Source organism: Hemicordylus capensis, chromosome 1, assembly GCF_027244095.1.
Source record: "Hemicordylus capensis ecotype Gifberg chromosome 1, rHemCap1.1.pri, whole genome shotgun sequence".
NCBI lineage: Eukaryota > Metazoa > Chordata > Lepidosauria > Squamata > Cordylidae > Hemicordylus > Hemicordylus capensis.
In genome coordinates, this window is record NC_069657.1 from 217,868,165 (window position 1) to 217,879,426 (window position 11,262).

General features: G+C 44.0%; 1 long non-coding RNA gene across 3 annotated transcripts; it reads left to right on the top strand.

Moving 5' to 3' along the window:
• Positions 1-956: 956 nt before the first annotated feature.
• On the top strand, positions 957-10,267 carry LOC128342041 (uncharacterized). Of its 3 annotated transcripts, none has more exons than XR_008314730.1 (3): positions 957-1,409; positions 6,212-6,430; positions 9,694-10,267. It is a non-coding gene; the product is annotated as an uncharacterized LOC128342041 (long non-coding RNA). The 3 variants fall into 3 exon arrangements; XR_008314731.1 differs by having other exon boundaries at positions 959-1,409; positions 6,215-6,430; XR_008314733.1 differs by lacking the exon at positions 957-1,409 and adding an exon at positions 3,265-3,449 and having other exon boundaries at positions 6,215-6,430.
• The last annotated feature ends 995 nt before the right edge of the window (positions 10,268-11,262 follow it).

Here is an 11,262-nt window from a genome sequence, read left to right on the forward strand (position 1 = left end):
GTGTGGAAGGAAGGTAAGAGGAAAACTTGGGTAGAAGTGGTTGTGTGGAAGCAAGGTAGGAGGAAAGGCTATCCAGGTTTTCTTTCTACCTTGCTTTTCGGTTGTGTGGAAGGAAGGTAAGAGGAAAACCTGGGTAGAAGTGGTTGTGTGGAAGCAAGGTAGGAGGAAAGGCTATCCAGGTTTTCTTTCTACCTTGCTTCCACACAATCACTTCTACCCAGGTTTTGCTCTTACCTTGCTTCCATACAATCGAAAATTGAGAGCACACGCAGCTCCCAAAATGAGCATTCTGGCCAATTTTTACTTTCGCATTATAAAGCCTAAAGGAAAAGTGTGCTGTCAAGTCTATTTTGACTCCTGGCACCCACAGAGCCCTGTCGTTTTCTTTGGTAGAATACAGAGGGGTTTACCATTGCCTCCTCCCATGCAGCATGAGATAATGCCTTTCAGCATCTTCCTATATTACTGCTGCCCAATATATCAGCTGCAGCATTTACTTGAATTCAAAGATGAAAACATTAGTATACCTGTATATGTAAGGTTAGTGCCTCGGCCATGACAAGCAATGGGATTACAGTCACTGGATAGACCATCAGAGTTCTGTAAATTTTTACTGTAATTAGCTGCCTTAACGCTCTCCCCTCCTTTTGGGGTGTGTGTGTTTCTATCCATAAGTGGCAAGGAGGGTGGATTTCACTTTGAAGGGTGCACGTTGGAGGGTGCCTTCCCATATAGCACTAAGTTCCACTTGAGATTGTGTACAGCAGCATTAAACAGCGCATCAATCACCGACATGAGCCCCTCTCTCGCCCTCCCGGGGCTCAACTCTGAGAGAATTTATTCTACCTGCAAAGCCAAGCCGAATATAAAGACGAGAGGAAAGATGGGAACAGCATCTTAATTCTCAGCGGCGAAGGGTGGGAGGGAGGGATGAGCAGAATATACAGATGGAAAAAGAACACTCCACCGGTCACAGAGAGGGAAAGCTGCCTAGTCGGATGTGAAGAAGAACAAAGTGCATATTAAGGGCCTAGCCATGCAGGGGCTCAGCAATCCAGATCCACCCTTGGCACTCGAATCCTCCTTACCTTGAGGCTCTTGCCAGCCAAAATAGTGGAAAGTGGGTGCAGCCGAGGCTCACAGCTCCACTGAGGGAGAGAAGATCCAGCAGAACTCTAGAGAGCAGGACAGGGTTGCTTCTCCTGAGGTGCGGCAGGAAGTAATGGGAGCAGGTGGAAGACTGGAGAACCATTACCCCTTCTCTTGATTGCAAGGACTCCGTCACAGAGCACCTTAAAAGGAACTCTTCTGAGCATGTGCAGACAGCATGTCTCTTCCTAGCCACAAGTAAACTCCACACACCCAGGATTGAGAGAAAGGACTTCCAGGTCAGAGGGCATAACTTCCAGGTAGGCTTGTGGACCAGTCTCTGTTTTTAGAAACTAAGCACTGTCCATGACAGGGAGCGGCTAATAGAAATAGGGCAGATCTCTAAAACATCGTTGCAATGTACAGCACTATCCGGCCCACCATATTCATAAGCCTGCAAAAATAATCAGTCTGGCGATGAAGCTGCAGCGGCAAGAGCTCCAGCCACTCTGCTGGGGTCATGGGGATAATGTTGTGGTTAAGAGTGTGAGCTGGGATATGTTGGCTTCATAGGAACATAGGAAACTGCCATATACTGAGTCAGACCATTGGTCTATCTAGCTCAGTATTGTCTTCACAGACTGGCAGCAGCTTCTCCAAGGTTGCAGGTAGGAATCTCTCTCAGCCCTATCTTGGAGATGCTGCCAGGGAGGGAACTTGGAACCTTCCACTCTTCCCAGAGCAGCTCCATCCCCTGAGGGGAATATCTTACAGTGCTCACACATCAAGCCTCCCATTCATATGCAACCAGGGTGGACCATGATTAGCTAAGGGGACAAGTCATGCTTGCTACCACAAGACCAGCTCTCCTCTCCTAATCTTGCCTTGGTCATGAAGGAACTCGCTAAGTAGACAAGCCTCTAGTCCAGGGCTGAACAGCTTCAGCTATCCAGCCGTTGCTAAGCCACAACTCCCATCATCCCCAGCCACAGTGGCAAATGGTCAGGGATGATTGGAATTGTAGTCCAACAGCAGCTGGAGGGCTTAGCTTTTGCAGTCTTGCTCTTTTCTCTTAGCTCCATCCCCTAGCAATATTGGAATGATAATGTTTAGATATTAATGCTGACCTGCTTTACAGGGTTGTTGTAAAGATTACTGATGTAATTAAGCTATGCCCGTGAGCGGCCAGACTCAGACTACAAACCCAATCCCGGCTGCCTTCATAGGTAGCCTGACTTTTAACCATGGCCTTTAGCCAGTAACACCAAGGGCAAACACTCCTCTGCTAGACAGGGTTAAGGGCATGAGCACGCCCTTAAGCCCAGCATTGGGGTCACTGCAAGCAGCCCAAGCATACACAGAGTTGGGCACCTAGAGTTTGGCACCTCCAGATTGCTGGAGGCCAGGACAACACGTCCCATCCTCCAAGAATCCTAAAATGCACTATGCGACAATCCCCCAATGCACTGCACTCGTCGCATGGTGCATTTTAGGATTCTTGGAGGATGGGATGTGTTGTCTCAGCCTCCAGCGATCTGCGCTGCCGTGAGCAACATGGATCATGTGGCGCACAGCGGTGCACCCAAAGGAACAACAACCATCATCTGCAAAGAAAGTAGGCCCATCCCTGCCTTCCCCCCTGCCCGCCCTGTCGATCATGTGAATAGCCTTAATGTATGCTAAGCACTTTAAGCAACTGAAATGCTGACACGATTGCAAAGTATAAAAACATTTGAGGCCTGCTCTTATTCCCTTGCCTTCAGAAGTGAGGCAGGTTGGAATGAGAGAGTCAACAGCTGACAGGCCCCACCACACGTTACAATTCTGCAAAGGCCTAACGAAAAAGGCGTGTTTCGAATGCACTATGATGCTGCTTTGGGGGAAAATGTATTATTCTGCTGCTCTACTCTATTGCAAATGATTTAGTGTTGTTTATTGTTTGTTGTAGACTGTTTACTTATTTGTAAGCCACTTTGTGGGGAGGGTTCATTGGGTGTAAGTGCACCTTTGCGTGCAGGGCAGGGAATAATGGTCATTATATGATGTCCTGCAACAATGGAAGACCACCTGCCTCTGTGGCTGTGCCACTTGCTTCTGAAGCCCAAATTGTGTACCAAGCCCTGCCCACATGATGCTCCCTGGGCGTGTCTTCCTTTCCTTCTGCTTTGGGCATAATGTTTAAAAAGGAGGATGTTGCCAGAGGCGGAGGAACCATTATCGGAAGGACAAGGAGCTCTAGAGAGCCATGTTGTTCGTCTAACAAGAGAGTCGCTGTGTTACAGGCTTCACTTTCTAACATGACAGGCCTACCAAAGATAAAATGGCTTCTTCGTGTTATTTCAATTCCTACACTACCATAGGTAAGCATCAGATGAATTATTATAGTTCAAGGGATTTCAAGGAAAGATGCTTAATGAATTCCTGCTCATTTATCTGAAAACTGACATCAGCATCTGTCAGTACCACAAAAGGAAGCACACCTCAGCTGTGTAGTCTAGATCTGTAGCATTTGCCTAATCAGATTGACAGAAGCTGCCGTTCTTCTCATTAGCATGATTCTGCTGGACACAGTGAAGGAGCTGTCTAGCTGTATTCTGAACTTTTGGGCGACCCTTCCCTTTCTAATAGTGGCTCAGTTATTCCTTATTTCTTGAATTTTAATTAGGGCCATCTTTACCCTGATAATCGTCTGTTCCTAATGTGGGTAATGTAAATACATCTGTATCAACCACTACTAGGTTTAGTATCAGTGGGTAAAGGACATAGGCCTTTTCACTGTGATTTTAGTCTCCACTGAAGTTTGTTTGTGTCTTTTATTTGTACCTTATTTTTAAAAATTGTTTTAGTTTAAATGATTACATTTTACTAATTGTATTTTTAACTTTGTATTTTAACTTATTAAACTTTGCATGTTTTAGCTGCTCTGAAAATAAATCTTCATTTGTAAAGTGAGATATTTTTTAAAAACACACAAAAAAGTACTATATGCCACAGTCAGAAGCATTGCTTATGGGCCAATGTCCATGGATTTGAACATGTGGAGTGGGAAGCAGGATCACATCTGATGGCTCCGCTCTTACCTCCATAAGTGCATGGGGTGGTCCAAACCAGTGTTCCTAACAGGAGTTCCCAGACGTTGACTACAATTCCCATCATCTCCAGCTACAATGAGAACTTGAAAAGCCTTCAGGGGAGACGATATGCATGACCCTTTGTATGTACGTAGGACCTGCCCCAACTTTCTTATGCAGATGTGGAGGTCAGGGGATAAGGCCAGAGAATCTCATTTCTCCCTTCCCCACGTTCATACCCATGGATATGATTGCATGGATAGGGCTAGAATCAAGGGCAGAGCTAGCTGTGTTCCAAAGCATTCAATGAACTTGGGCCACTGGGGGTGCTGCTGCCCCCACTTCCGCTGCCTGTCGCTGCACTCCTAGTGCTGCCGCCCTGCTGCATTCCTGCCACTCAGATTCTGACCCTGACCTGGCTGGGAATGGAGGGTGCATGCATGCCGGCAGGGGCGGAAAGTGGGGCGAGCCATCCAGAGGGGCTGCTGAAAGGGCCAGGCCATTGCCACAGCAGGGGAAGGATGCCTGTTAGAACATGGGCCCCCTTTTCCCTTGCTTCGCCAGTGGCTAGAATATTTAGATTTCAAACAAACAAACAAAAACACCACATAATCAACAGCCTCATGTGGGGAATCTGTCCTTATATGGTAACCACTTCAGAATGCAGATGGGGGATCAGATATTTATCATTGTAAAGCAAAACAAAACCTCTCCCCCCCCCCAAAAAAACCTAGTTCTTTGCACATTCAAAACTAGGAAGGCTAGGCTGAAACTGTCTCCCTGAAATACGTATGCTGTATATTCAGGATCTATATATTTAATTCTCCTGGGTGTGCCTTTCGAACGTGTGTCCTGGCAGCCCAGCTGATTGGCTGGGCTGCGGGGGTGCCTGATTGGGCAGGCACACCCGGGAGAACAGCGGCGGCGGCCATGGCTGCTGGCGGGCCGGCCTGGCAGCGACAGGGAGGACAGGCCGAGGGGCGAGGAGTGAGGAGGCGGCAGCGCGGCGGGCCCCGATACTGGGGTGGGGGTTGGCAGGCCCGACAGATGGCGGCGGTGGCTCTCAGCCCGGCGGTGGGCCCGCCCATGGCGGCATGCCGCCGGAGACTGGGGTGGGGGGAGAGAGGCGGCGGGTCTGGCCCAGCCGCAGAGGCGAGGCGGCGGTGGGCCGAGCCACGGCACTCGGCCCGGCCAGAGACTGGGGCAGTCAGGAGAGAGGTAGCCGGCCCCAAAGAGTGCACAGATGCTCTGTGCAGGGGTCGGCTTGTTTTATTTATTTATTCTGTTTTGCTGTTATGCTGGTCAAAGACCGAAATAAAGACTATGCCATGCTATTCATTCATTCATTCATTCAGGAGACTCTCCAGTCCTTCCTTTATTGATGTAGAATTTGAAGTGGTACATGGCAGCAACAGAATTAAGGTTGCTGATCTTGGAGCTTGGTCCCCAGAGTTTAACAGTTGTCTCCTAAGGGACACAGAGAGGAGCATCATTCACCTATTGAAGTAGGAGAGCCCAGCACAGACATATTTTAGGTTCACTCTGTGCCCAGCTCTTGTCTGTGAAGTGGCTCTGAGAAGTTGTGAATCCTGAAACTTGCGAACTTTTATGGCAACTTTCATGTTGAGTTTAGGTGGACTGAAGGTAAGCTGTAGAGACTGAAATCAGACAAGATGGAAACTCTGACCTGCTATGGTGTAATCAAGTGTATCAGGCAGGCGCTGAACTTCATACTACCAAGACATGCATAGCAATTATTAATACCTCTTTACATTTTAAACTTCATGCATTTATTTAGCATAAAAATGGACAGTCCTCCCATGCCTGTGAAACCCTTTAGCTTTAGCTTTTTCCTTCTTGCAAAATGCAGGTGAATTCTCCAAGGAGCGTGCTGTTTCCTAGTATGGCCCCACTGGGTGTCTTTAATTGTAAAAAGAGCCCCATCTTCACTCACTCAGATAGGATGTATTGGCCACTGATGCCGAAGGTGTTTTTCTCTGCCTGTTGGAGTGGAAGATATATACAATAATGCTGCTTTCTTTCCTTTCTAGCAGTAGAAAAATGGAATCCTGGCATTCATCTTTTTTTAAAACTTTCTGCCATCAGTCCGAAAGTGTCATCTTGCATTCCACTCCAGTAGGCAATAAAACCACTCCACTCATGAATGAAAGAGGAGTAAGGTGGCAGACATTAAAGAGGACAGACAGAAAGGGAAAGGAAGACATATCCCTCAGCGTTACCGTATATGATCCCCATGCCTTGGCAGGAGAGTACGTGACAGCATTATACTTGTTGGTGAAGAAATGATTTATTTTTATATTGGAATGATTGTGTATGTGTGTGAGCAAGCACAGGTTTCACATGGTGTCTAGGCGTGATTAGGGGTCTCCTGTAGTCACATGCACACAAATTACTTTCAATATACTTCTCCTGTACAATTGCAGCCCACAGCAAGCAAGAAAGTACATATTAGATCAGGGTAATGGGGTTTCGTGGGCTGCTTTAGGCTGCAGTTCCTTCCCAAACACTCAAACTGCTTAAAAACCTGTATAGGATGCTGAGGAATGGGAAACTGGTGGATCAGTCCCAATGACCACAATCCAGAGAGCTACTTTAGCTACACACTCAGAAAGGCACATTTGAATTGTTTCTTTTCTTGGAACAACTTATCGGTGTGCCAGAAACAACATATGGCATCAGGATGGAAAGGAAGCCTCAGTCCGGACTGCTCTGATGGGAAGTTTCATATCCAGACTAACCCGTGGACATGCCAAGTTTTTCGCTACATGAGAGGGAGGGATGATTTTTGGTGATCTCCCCTTCCCTCTGTAGTTGCCCGTGTATCTTGAAACAATGTCCTTGAGGGCTTCCCCCCACAGTTTTGGGGAGACACAGGAGGCTGCAGAGGGATGGGGTGATCATCAGAAATTGCCCCATTCCCTCACACAAAGCCTGTCACATCCGCAGATGGTTCATCTGGATATTGGCCACTGATTTACCCAAGCGGTCAGCTAATCTTCCTTATAGAAGATGACTTCTGAGCATGTTAACTCAGAAGTGAGCCCTAAAGATTTCTGGGAGACTTGCTTCCAAGTAGATGTATACAGAATTCTAGCCTTGGGATGGTCCACCTTCCTCCTTAGGAGGCATGTCTCTAAACATTTGATTGTTCAGTGGAAACGCTCTTGTGACATCCGCTGTCTCCTGTGGAATCTTAATATGAAGTATAAATGTAAGTATTCTGTTTCCTCAAGACCACTTACATTCCAGTACAGAATAAATATTTTTTTAGAATGATCATCATGAATACAAACTGATATCTTGGTGAAACTTTTGGTATTTGCAAGCTATAGATTTACAGGATAGTAAATGTATATTTTCACAGAAGACTAAAACCAACAAAGTCCTCTCTTTCTTCAGAGTTTATCCTAATCTGAAGATTCATATGTAGAAGTCTGGTGGATGATCAACACTGTTTGGAAGCCAATCAATTCCTGTTTATAATTTAAGGCAAATTAGTGGAATCCCAAGGCTTAATTTTCAGCATTTGATAGGGTGGTAATTTAAGATCAATATATTAACAAATTGCATGTTGTATGTAGACATATAATATGAGTAATAAGATGTGCACACACACATTCACAGGATGATCCAGTTGGTCCCTTATGCATGTTATTTGGCATGTGCAGCCATCTGCTCATGGGAAAAGGGGCCAGTGTGCATAGGTGCTCTTACCCCTGGACTTCTGGGCCAAACTCCAGGGCCTCCACAGCCCCTGGGGCCCCCCAAATCCTCTTTAGTCTGTCTCAGGTGGTGTGGTTGCTGTGCTGCACCATGCTGCTGGCCCGCGCAGCACTGGTCGGCTGAGCATGACTGTGACCTGCACTGGGCGGCCAAGTGTGACCTCTAGTTTAGAGACAGAGGGGAGAGTGGGGCAAGAAATATGTGGGATGGGAATATGTTAATTTGCGAGTTGAGATGTTTCTGCTCATGCATATTTGCTTAAATGCACCTGTTTTATATCCGTACATTCTTGTGAGTTCAGTTGCTGTTGGGGCCCACAAGAACCCACGTGTTAAAAATATTGCATGTTTCACAGTGTGTAGCAGCAGGTGGGGTGGGTTACAAAGGCCTTCAGATCCAGGCTCCAAAATTATCTAGGTGCACCTCTGCCAGTGCATTGCACTTGAGATGGTATGGAGAAGACGTCCCTGATGGATGGATTGGTCCCTGCGGTATGGTGTTTATGTTAGAATATGTGTGTTTATATGTATGTACATATACACCTTGCACACACACACACACACACACACACACACACACACACACACACACTTACATCTATCTATCTATCTATCTATCTATCTATCTATCTATCTATCTATCTATCTATCTATCTATCTCCAACACACAACTTCATATTTGTCAAGGCTTCATTTGTGTCAGGAGCTCACGAGCTTATTGCTCATAGCATAGCAGCAAACCCCCAACGTCACTGTGTAGCTTGAAAGCCTTGAAAAAGTTTACTTGATGTCTAACCAAGCAATGCTGCATCTTCAAATATGGAGAAACTCAGAAAGTTAGTTTTTTATTATTCTTCATTTAAGTATTATTTTTTAATTGCAGCGTATTAAACATAAAATCTGGTACAATCTTTAAAAATAAATAGGACCTAACTATAAATGGGCCCTGTTGTGTTTTTATCTTTGACAAGCAAGTAATTGCTTCTCAAATTTATCAGTTTGTTTATGCAAAAACCATTTACCAAGCCTAGCTCAAAAGCATCAATTTCATCATTATCATCTTATTAATTTAGCCAAGCTATAACACAGCTGATTATTCCTGAGTAATATCCTCTGCAGCACATCATGTGTGGCAAAACCATCTGTACAGTACCTATTTAATAAATAAACCCTCGGCTAAATGTCTCTGTTTATTGAGAACTAATGTTTATAGAAAATATAATGGAACTCAATAAATAACTCAGCTTCATCAACCTGCATATGAATCAGTATGAAGAACGCTGACATCATCACCTTTCAAGTACCAGAGAAAGCAAAATTACCCAAAAGAGCTATAGAGTCAATATTAAGGCATTAAAACTGCAATGAAGGCATATTAATGCTTAAAACTTCATTGTTGGCAGTAGAATTGCCACAACGGACATATTTTATAACTCCAAGACTACTTAGGCTTTATGACTGCTTCTTTGTTGAGTGCCTTGCACTTAATGTAGTTTTCCACTTTAAATATAAAAAAAAAACACAAGATCTTAAAAAAAAGAAAAAAAGGGGGAAATTGCTGATTCTCAGCATTCATTTTTAAAATAATGCAAACTGCTGATTCCAATTGTTCAGGGGTGGGCTGCGGGAACAAACAAACTTATTTAACTCCGTGCTTTCTGAATTCACATTCGTGGTGAATGCGTTTTCTAAAGCTAAGGTTAAGAGAAGGTTGAAATTTTGTTTCAGAAATATGAAAAAATGCTATGTAAATTTTCTTAAAATACAATGCCTTCTTTCCTTTTTTTCAGGAGGAGATTACTTGATGCTGTTATTGATCCTTTTATCATGATCTTAAGTGGGTTGCAGCTGCAAGTCATATTGATGCCATGACTTTGTTTCTACAAAAAGATAATTCTTTAAACACCTACATTGTCTTGTCTTATGCACAACAGCCTGCTCAATTTTTCAGCAAGTGCTAATGGATTTGTTTCCTATAAATGTGCTCCTTGGAATGAACTTCTTGGTAATGTGTTATTCTTTCCCCTGCCTTATGCACAGAACTGAATCAGTGATTTATTTATTTTTTAAAGGAACCCATAGCAATACCTATAGTTTTAGAGAGTGGCACTGAAACATCTAATTTCAATGCATTGGAAGCTTTTTTTTTTTTTTAAAGGTGAAGTAAACACACTTTGTCCTTGAGTTTCTGATTAGAAAATATATACAAAGATTATTCCAATGTGAAAGTGGAACAGACTTTTGTAAAATATCCACCCATCTATTGTTAGGGCACCTACAGTCAGAATATCTCAAGAAAGATGTATAATGATGCTGCTCTGATTCACTTAGTATTTGTTTAATAAAGATGCTGTTTGTCAAGGATTAGCTTAGAGTGCTTCAATTGTAGTTTCAAATGACAATTTTGTCAAATTTACTCAGGTAAATTTCCCCCTAACAATTATCTGCAGAGAGATAAACAAACAAACTCATCAATCTGAGGCCATATTCTAACATTCAAGTTGACACAGTAACTAAAAACATAAATGAGATAATTTTTATCTTATGAATTTTTCATGCTTAATGTTTTTTAAAAATGAAAATAGCCCTTCCTGTTGGCAACTTGTATTGGTTCTAAAGCTTTTCCCCGATGTGATAACGATCAAAGATCACTTCACAGAAACACATTCACAAGAAATAATGCTCTGCATGAAACTGGAGTCAGACAATCAATGTTTGACCCAGCATTAGGGATGTGCATGAATCAGTTTGGCGCCTCCTTAGGGAAGCACCAAACTGGCTCAGGTGCCCACATCAGAACTATTTTGTTGGGGCGGGGATTGGCTCCTTTAAAAACCAGGTAGGTAAGTAGGTCCAACGCTAGGTATACCCCTGCTAACTGGGCAAAGAGGCACCTTTTACCATGGTGATTCTCTTTATTAAGCAGGGGGAGAGTAACTGGCCCTATCCACCCCCAGCATAGTACTTCCAATGACTGTTGCTGGTGTCTATCTTATGTTTCTTTTTAGAATGTGAGCCCTTTAGGGACAGGGATCCATCTTATTTATTTGTTATTTCTCTGTGTAAACCACCCTGAGCCATTTTTGGAAGGGCGGCATAGAAATTGAATTATTATTATTATTTATTATTTCTTGTTTACACAGACAGGTGTTATTGACTGGTTTGTTTTATCCAGACATTGAGTCCTTCCCAAGGACCTGGGAATACTGTTGGTTATTATAGATATCGTCGCAAAATATAGGCTGTTCCCAGTAAAACTGCTTTTTGTAATTGGCTGATGGTGATATCTGTGGCCCCTATGGTGTTGAAGTGCTCTTCAAGTTGTTTTGGAATTGCACCTAGGGTGCCATTTACCACTG